General features: G+C 39.1%; 1 non-coding gene across 1 annotated transcript; it reads right to left on the bottom strand.

Moving 5' to 3' along the window:
* Positions 1-778: 778 nt before the first annotated feature.
* Positions 779-850, bottom strand: trnat-cgu. The gene has a single exon. It is a non-coding gene; the product is annotated as a tRNA-Thr (tRNA).
* Between the last annotated feature and the right edge of the window lie 9,304 nt (positions 851-10,154).

The raw sequence follows: 10,154 nt of genomic DNA, 5'->3' as shown, positions 1-10,154 counted from the left end.
TCAATAGGAGTCAGTCACAATGGCATTGGCTGCATGATGCATATGAGCCACTCTTTAGCACTCATGATCTATGTGAATATAAAGTCTCCACAACCTTCCTTACACCCTGTTACTGCAATATGAAATTATCATTTGCAGTAGCCTACAGCTGGCTTCACTTGTACATCAAACCCATGTTTGTTTTCAGTGACTAAGGTACTTATACATGTGCTAAATGCATCATTTTGCCTCACAGTGATTGCAGCCAGAGGCTGGACATTGTCCACCAGTGATGTGCTTTGGGTGTTGCTGACTAAGGTTTCTGTAAACCATTGCAGCAGCTTCCAATTGTTTGCTTCCTATCATCATGTGTCAGTTTACAGAGGGTCACTTCAGCAGATGGAATGTGATGATACGCTGCAGCATGAACCACATATGAATCACTGATGCCGCAACATGGAGTGTTACCCAGGAAACTGTAAACTGTCTGCCAGCTCAATGTCAGCTGAATAATGCATCACTGTGATGTGGTGTGAAAACATATTTTCAGAGGAGACTTCATAAAGTATCGTTAAAAAAAAAAAAAAAAAGTGAATTTCTGAAAAATACACAGATTTCTAAACCCACCATGAGGGCAAATCTGAAACACATACCAAAGATTTGATTGGTGTTCTCTGATTTATTTCAGGTGTCCATTTCTATGCTGTGCTTGTTTTCATTTCAGTCAGCAGACAGTGGAGTACTTTCGTTTGTCACACACAATGGACAGAGACGCCAACGAGCCGAAGCCGTTGACAAAAGGCACGGACGGGGTTCGAACCCGCGATCTTCGGTTTACGAGACCGACGCCTTACCACTTGGCCACCGCGCCTGCGCTGAACCGCTCCTCTTTATTCTTTTTGTACATACATAGGACACGTTATTGGTGCGCGTACACTGCTAATAACGTGGTGCAGTAAGCTAATTGTTGTCTTGCCTGTGCTTTCTTGGCACGACTTCGTCCCTCCATTATGCACACGACCTGTAACAAGCTCCTGAGTCGGACTACAGATGTAAATGTATTGTTGTGATTTGGCCACAAGGGGGGGCTGTTATCTACCACGTGAGAACAATATGTCTGGTCTGTTGTAGGTTCTGGCTTCCTGCTGCCAGTGTGAGCAACAAAAGAAGCACAAAGAAGGTGAGAGCCTGTAGTTTCTGCTGCTCGGTTTTTTCACGCTGTCTGTTTGACAGAGATGTTGAAATGTTGCTGCACAAATACCAAGTTGCACGTTCAGCGCGTCCAGCACTGATCCGATTTCAATAAAACTAAGGGTGGCGCTACCCACACGCTGTAATGTTTGCATACACAATGCAGAAGTATTGGAAGGGGGTGGAAAGCCTAGTACACACTCATTTGGAACTAAATTACACCAAGCTAATGAAACTCATGTAGGTTATCAGGTTCAGTTTTTTTTGTTGAAACTCTTTGAGAGAGGTGTTGATCGAACTGTATGGCCGTTTTGGAGGATTTAGTTTTTGTTGCTGTTGAAACTGTATGGCATCACTGGCAATAAAGGAAAATTCACAGTCAGTAAAAAGCCTCATATATATATAATAAACAGGCTACATAGCTGAAAATGAGCACAGTTGAAAGTTGCCAACGATGGGAAAATGAGCTCACATCAATCTATGTATCAGAATTCAATATGTCTCGTCTACAAGGCTGATAGATGAAGAAAAAGCCTGGGGTATCACCACAAAGTTAAGGATTGGTCCAGGTGTCACCAAAAACATTAGTATTTAGCCACTAAAGTAATATAAGCATTAGTTTTTGAGATAACCTTACACAGAACCGTGCCATAGAAAAGTCAGGGATGGGGGGGGGTCACCAAAATCACTTGGAATCTTCTGGGGAACCGTGAATATCCAAACTAAATTTAATGGCAATCTGTGCAGTACTGTCAAGATATTTTTACTGCTTGTAATTCTTTTCTCAGCAATACAATATGCATGAAGCCAGACTGCAGCTTTTCACTGTCTTTCTTTTCAAAACATCAAAGATGAATTCCCGCCTGAGGGGCTTTATTTTTTCTTTCTTTTTTTTTTTGGATCAGATATCCTAGAGGCTGTTTGAAAAACGAATAAGACTCATTTCCATTGGGAATGAGCTAGCAGTGAAAATCACAGATGTGGAGTATTCACCTTGACCTGCTTAGAGCACGTTGTCAGCACATAGACCAAAAGAGGAGCTTCTCTGGAGTAAAGGACATAGGTAGATTTAATTCAGAGCCCCTTGAAATGTGACAATATTTTGCTTAACGTTCAGGCGCACTTTAATTGACCACAGCATCTTTATACATAAGAGAAATAATACATTTTTTAGACAGGTGTACTGTTTATTGGTGACTTGAGGATGATGATTTATAGATTTCAAGATTCCCCTTAATTTCAAGGTTTTGGGATGAATGCTGCTTAATAAGATACATATCTTCTATAGCCTTAGAAGAGATAAGATTACAGTGGATATAGACTGCTTTAAAAATGTAATGAAGTATCTGAGTATACAGACTTTGGATAATTGGGGTTCTGTATTCACATCTGTCCTCTTGAGCCACATCTGTTTTGAGGCTGTGTTTACAGTTTGCGTTGTAGTTTTCGTGGCTGAGAAGCTGTAGCTGCTGGTGAGGGACTGGTCTGGTGACGTTTCCAAGGCCTTTTGCATTGCAACAACTCTCACATTTAATTAGACACAGAAGATGAAAATGTTCTCTCATTAAAGTAAATCATCTTGGGTGCTGTTTCAGTTTTGCTTCTGTCCAGATTTATGTGTGTTTTCAACAGTCTCAGTGTCACATGCAGCTCCAAGAGGTCAAGATAAGGAGAGGGAAATATTTTCAATCCATTAAATTGTCATTTACAGGAAGCCACTGTTGGGAAAAGTTGTTTCAGTAGAGGGCACCATGCTGCTGCTGCCCGCTTTATCAGTTTATGGCATACGAGGTTTGGGAGTTTGACCTGTGCTTTAGCCTCAGATTATAAAGTAAGCTTTTTAAAATGTGTTTTTATTGAAGACAATAGAGTGTTTTTTAAACATATATATATACATATATAATTTAAAATATATATATTTAAATATAAAATCTTACCTTTTAGTAGCTTTTCCTCTGCTGTGTGTAAAGTTAACAAATATTTCTTCCTTTTCAGGAACAAATGGATGACAAAGACAAACTTTTATGGCAACATTCTGCTTTGACCAGGCATTTCCATTTCATGGAGGAGACAGGGAAGTTGCCATTACTGCAGACTGATGTGTTTAATAACTGCGCAATGGAATCCTCAGTAAATGGACGTACTGCTGGAGGATGCGTGAGGAAGACAATCAGACTCAAGGTAAAACATGCAAATGCAAAACATTTGCATGTAAATCATCCTGCTCCTCATCATCGTCATTTATAAAAGCATTTAATGCCATATTTGAGCTGTATTTCTTCTAGGGAATTAATATTTATTTTCCCTCTGTTATTTAAAATGTATACTTGTCATGCAAATAAGGTGAAGCTTTATCAAACAGAATGTAAGTCTTAATTTCTTCAAAGAAAGTTACCATCAATGATAAAACAGGATAAGCATCCTTGAGAAAATCTATTTTATTTTATTTTAGATGGCTGGAGGTGCTTACAGTTTATTTTATAATTGATTCTTTTTAGCAGCTCTGTTTTTTTTGTTATCATAAACCCCTGCAACATCATAACCTGAGAGATACAATATGTTTCAGTCAAAGATCACATGGATCAGAGGTATTTTTGTTCATGTGGGGAACACCAAGCAGCTCACTCCCTGAGAGAATAAGAGGTATTACTGCAGCAGTCTATTAAATTATTTATTGGTGTATTGCTTTGAAACATCATCTTATTTTGCTGTGCTAGTGCAGGAATACTCTTGCCTCCCCTGAATCTGTGAGAATATTTATTTTTTTGTTGAACAGACACACTTTTTTCTTTCCAGAGCTTCATCTTTTGTTATGTAAACAAGAGTGAGACTCTGAGGCATAGATTTGCTATGTCTGAATCCTGACCACCAAAATGATGTACTGCACTAATCCAGTAAACCTCCAATGGCTGCTTTATTTTTCTGTTGGCATCTTAGCTTAGTCATTTCAGCTATATATCAATGTGATAATATAGATATGAGTGTTTCTTTATTCTCAAAATAGTCACATTCCTGAAAGACATCTCCAAGGTAGTGTTTTCTAATAACCTAGATCTGATTATCTACATGAGAGAGCAGGTATCTATACTTATATCCATAATGTTGAAGGACACAGCAGAGGACAATGAGTTTAAAAGTCTGCACTGCAATGCCCCTCAACTGTAACCTAACTAAAAGCAGATACGATGTTCACTGTCAAGGTTCTACCAGTTTTGAGCAGTTTTGAGAATAATTTATGGTAGCTAAAGAGGAAAACTGGCATTAATGTTTTTTTTTTTACATTATCAACCACATCCTAACCAGCCCACCTGAACAGCTCTGTACCTCAGCAGACATAGTCCAGTTGAAATCTATTTTATTGCTTTCTGCCTGTGAGATTCAGAGAAGTCTCCACTTTCATTTAAAATTGCGGCAATAATTGTCTTAGCCCTAAAGCTCTTTCTCATGGCACCTTGTGAGAAAAGGTCTCTCTATTTTAGCAGCTGGTTAATTTAGCTCAGGGACCTGTAGCTTCCTGGAGTATCCACTGTTTGTCTGGCAACTGGTCCTGGCCAATAAATAGTCCAGCATATAACCCTCAGTAAAATGGTTAAACATTTGTAGTTTTTTTTTTTTGTATAAATTAAACAAACATGATACAATGTGTTAATTGCTGCTCTAATGCTTAGAGGTGCTGTAGGCGGCCATGTTTCCTTCGCACAAAACCACACTGTTTCCTGCTGGCAAAGGAGAGCAAAAGATTACTAGTGTAATGTGAGATATAGCAAAGTCAGGTCTTGTGTTAATAGACTAAAAAGACTGCTTTGCTAACTCGCCACAGTTTGTTTTGACGTTTTGAAGGGATCATCCCATTGTCATCTTGCTGTTAATCTTATGATGTCTAATGATCTGAGTCTTTTGCAACTTTTTAATTTCGTCAGAATATGATTTTTGATATTTCCTTAAAATGCATGTTTGTGCAGATCACTGACAATTAAATTACATTCTGGAAATAAAAATGTGTTTAAATGCATTGCTAGGCAAATGCAAGTGGCAGCCAACACCGCGTGCCTCTGCTGGAGCTGTGTGAGGAGAAAATTGGTCATTGTGAGAAGGGTGTGCTGGATCTGACCCTGGCCACAACAAGACATGCAAGTGTGAAATCCAGTTGAAAGGTAAGCAGCTGATAAAGCTACATAACAAAGGCAATATCATCTCTCCCCCTCTCTCCAAAATTTCTTTTCATCCATCTTTCTCCTCCATTCTTTGAATTCATCTCCTCATTCACTGGGCTGTTTTCACAACTTCATACAGCATATGGATGTAAGTTGTAATAAAATATAATTTTGAGATGCAGTTTATTGAAAAGCCTTTGGAGCTAAAATGTGTGATGTCTAATAATCTAAGCTGATTTGGCGCTACACTGCTTGATTTATTTTTCCATTTTTTCCTGTTGCTTAATGTGTACGGAGCAATTAGGTGCACAACACTCGTGCCTGTTGGGGATGTTACCATAGCTACAATACGATTGTGCAGACAATCATCTGGTCCTTGTTTCCTCCAATAGGGTCGCACGGCTGAAGCTGCAATATAAAGTAAAGATGCTCATCTTTCAGCAACAGACTAGTAAGAATCAGAAACAGATTCGTGAGTATGAAAAAGTATTGCAGACTGGCAGGCAGGGGACTGCGCCCAGTCATGGCGGACCACAGAAACAAGATCCGACGAGCCACACAGCAGGAGAGGAAGGTGAGAGCATCTACCATTTTGAAATTCAACTCCTCTTATTGTTCACTGAAAGAGTTTGGCGGAACAAAACAGTGACAGTAAACAAGATACGCCTTTGCATTCACGCTTTGAATGCCAGAACGGACCAGGAGGAACAAAAAGGAAGTGTCACTTTAAATGAAATGCATTAGTTGGATGAAAGCAGACAGACAGAGTCTGCTTATACTTATAAATGTCGTCCGAGGCTGCTCGGGTCAAATCTAGTTTCAGTTGCTAAGATCAAAGAATTCCAGCAAAGCTTTGCTTAAAAGGAGGATGTTTTTTTTTTTTTTTTTGTAGGATACGTGTGATAGGACAGCTGGAAATGGAAAAAAAATGTGAAAACAGCTTTTCGTTTTCAATTATCAGAATGTATCGTAAATGAATTTACGGAATTGAAAGAAGTTATACAGATGTGGCCTCAATCAAAGAGCGCTCCAAATCCCATCAATCAGAACATCTAAGGAAAAGATGCGTTCAGGGACAATCATGGAGGAGCTTTGAGGCCAGGCTTGTTGAAATCAAAGGCCTTAGAGCTGAAATAATTTTTTGCGGGCTATCCATATCATTCTGAGAAAAATAAATGTGGTCAGTTAATCTCCGGCTTGGAAAAGGACAACAGCCAATGTAGCATGTTCAAGCTGCCCCCCTACTGGGCGGCCCATGAGCCTGTCGATATGGTGGTTTGATGTTGGATGGAAAATAAGAACCCCCCACAACAAACACAGAGAGGGCTGGAACACAGAGACTGGAACAGAGAAAGAGAGGGTAGAAAGGGAAGAACCATCGACAGATGGACTCTGTTGTGATTAAAGATGGCGGCAGTCTTTACTGCAGACTACGAAGGACTATACTCGATCCATAGAAAAGCGGTGGGAGTAGTCTGCGATTCAGCACAACAAAACCAAGAAACACACAGTAAGGTAAATCAGCAGGTATGTCTGCTTTTGAATCTCTGTGGATGAAAACTACGATTACCAGTAACTTTCCATTGTATTGTTTATCGTTCTATTATGTCTCTAATCGTTTTTCACGTCAGTGACATACTGGTTTTATTGTGTCCTCCCTCTTATCAAAACCAAAGCACATCATTTGATTTGACCAGTGAATGTGCATCCCATGACCAGGCTACTGAAGACCCCGATAGACTGAACGCTTAAATTAATTTGAATTTCTTCAAGCCGGGAGATGTCTGACAGTGTACTTTCGCCATTTGGTACATGGTTACAGATGTATGTCTTTGGTATTATGTCACCGTAGGAAATATGGGCCTTTTAATAAGATTTTTCTCTTCATGTGGGAATATGGTGCTCTGGGAGCAAGAATATAAAGCAAAATAAACTCAAATCTGCAAATTGCTCAATCCTCTGTGCCTAATCCAGTCCAAGGCTTGTTAGTCATGATATATTCAGCCAGGACAAAGGACATCAGCAGGACTCCAGAATACATTCTCTGACAGTCTTTTGATATTACTCTTTAGATCATTTTCAGAACTTAAAACAAACACTGAATGGCTTTAATATTCCTTGCACTCTTTTATTAAAACCCTCTTATCTAAATAACTTGGTTAATCATAACAATGGTTTTGAGTGTCTAAGTTAAATCTATAAGCTCTATGTATGTTTTCATTTCTATTTTGAGGGCTTTGAAAGATGTCTTGTCTTGTTTGTTGCTGCTTTTGTTCTTCTTAACTTTTAGTGAATTCTTTGAAGACAGCCAATTTGAAAAATAGAAATCTCTATTGTGTGGGCTCAGAATGGGAGCATTCATTTAAACGTCTTAATGGGCTTTTGTTCATCAGAGAGTCCTGAGCAGAGATAAGCCTATTTCAGTCAAGGCCTACAAGGGAATCTAAATCCACACTGACAGGTGGAACAAAAGACGACTGAAAGGACTGAATTGGAAAACATGAAGTTGTCCTCTGGTAACAGTTAACTGCAGTGGGATGTTCCAGAACTTGAAAATGTTTTAAAACTTAAGAATAATTTTTTAAAGGTAGCTTTGAAATCATCCACACATTTGAGTTCATCCTTCTTTAGGAGCCATGATCATGAAAACTCTTTTGGAAAGCCACAAAATAGTGAATATGCATGTTTTGTAATCAGAAATTAGTACAAATGATGAGTGAATTGGCTCCTTCCAACTATATTTCTTTAACTGCTGTGTCACAGAAAGCAGCATAAGATTAGATGGTTTCATAAACAGCCATTTCTTGTTCGTACAGTTACACCTCAGAGCTGAACAGAGAAACGTCTTCCATTGTTCCTCTGTCTGCTGAGCGGCTCCACTGGGCCAGTCGCTTAAGGGCTTCTTGTTTGTAGTTGCTGAGGAAGGGGAGAATACCTTTCATTCGTTGAAGGGATTCAGTTTACCAACCTTCTAGTCACATGACTAATTGCTCTTACATTACTGAAACTTTACCCTACTGAAACTTAAAAAAATATCTAAAGGTATTTTTTGAATAGGATACTTATATACTATACTTTTATATTTACAGTCATATATATAATACATATGACTGTATATAAACTTACTGACATAGATACTTTAATCATGACCCATTGGTTTAACAAAACAAAGATCATCAGTAGTAGTTTAAGGTTTTATATCAGTGGAGTTCAGTAGATGCCTGGTAGGCCACAGAAAGAGGTATTAGAAGAGACAAAAGATTACAGTGGGTATAGAGGGCAAGCTGGTGCACATACATGCAGCATTTTCCTGCTGTATTTGAGTATAAATCAAACCTTAGTTAACTGGGGTTGTGTTGTCACAGTTACAGTTTGTGTTGCAGTTTTTGTGGCCCTGCTCTTTTGATTGACTGGGAAACTGTAGCTGCTGCTGAGGGACTGGTCCGGTGACGTTTTCAAGGCTTTTTGCATTGCAGCCATGAGAAAGTCTCAGCTCTTTAAGTAGCCTTATCTTGGTAAGTTTGAATGCTGATGCTTCATTATGGGCCCAGACATCTGAGGTCTTATCAGATGTGAAGTCTAAAGCACTGGCATTTCGTAGTACTTATCTCTGTTAGTGTGTCTTTAGTTGTAAAACAGATGTTCTCTCATGAACGTAAATCATCTTGGGTGCTGCTCCAGGTTTGATTCTGTCCAGATTTTTGTGTCTTTTCAACAGCAGCAGTGTCACATGCAGCTCCAAGAGGTCGAGATAAGGAGAGGGAAATATTTTCAATCCATTAAATTGTCATTTACAGGAAGCCACTGTTGGGCAAAGTTGTTTCAGTAGAGGGCACCATGCTGCTTTATCAGTTTATGGCAAACGAGGTTTGGGAGTTTGACCTGTGTTACTACTATCATGATGAAGCTCTAGCCTCAGATTATAAAGTAAGCTTTTTTAAATCTGTGTAGGTTATATTTTTTTGAAACGCTGCACAAAATCATCATACAGTATTAGCAGCTTGTCCTCAACTGTTTATAAAGCAAAAGTAACAAATATTTCTTCCCTTTCAGGGACAAATGGATGGCAAAGACAAACTATTATGGCGACATTCTGCTTTGACCAGGCATTTCCATTTCATGGAGGAGACAGGGATGTTGCCATTACTGCAGACTGATATGTTTAGTAACTGCACAATGGAATCCTCAGTAAATGGACGTACTGCTGGAGGATGCGTGAGGAACACAATCAGACTCAAGGTAAATCATGTTGATTTGCATGTAAATCAGCATGTTCTTCGTCATCGTCTTGTGAAACATTTACGAAAGCACACAAGGTGTGAAGAGGCGGTGCATGTATACACACACATGCAGACACATGGAGAGAATATATCTTTTTTTATTCTAGAACATTTAAGAAAACCTCTAAACTAGAACTATGTGGTTCATCTTTAGCTTTCAGGCCTTTTGCACATGAAAGGCAGTAAAGTAACTCTCTCTTCATGACCGGCAATGCAGCTGGTCTGTTGATGGTGACACAGTGACACGCAGTTTGACTCCCAGAGAATTTTGGCACTCTGTTTCCTGTCAAGTGACTAGTCCGTTAATGAGCTAATCATTGCATCTTTAGTTATTTGTATAGTGTGTGATTATAATGGAACATTGTCCAGAAATCAACAGGGCATTGTAAAGAAATCAGGGTCATGACTGGAAGTCACGGATCATGATGTGATAAGGAGGCTGACGCATCTTCGGTCTGAGGTTCTGAAACACTGTCAAGATTTTCTGGTGGAAGAAATCCTGAGTTTTAAACCTATAATATTAAACAATAATAGAAATACATGGGATGGA

The sequence above is a fragment of the Toxotes jaculatrix genome, chromosome 18 (genome assembly GCF_017976425.1).
Source record: "Toxotes jaculatrix isolate fToxJac2 chromosome 18, fToxJac2.pri, whole genome shotgun sequence".
Lineage (NCBI taxonomy): Eukaryota > Metazoa > Chordata > Actinopteri > Toxotidae > Toxotes > Toxotes jaculatrix.
This window is presented reverse-complemented; position numbering and strand designations above follow the sequence as displayed.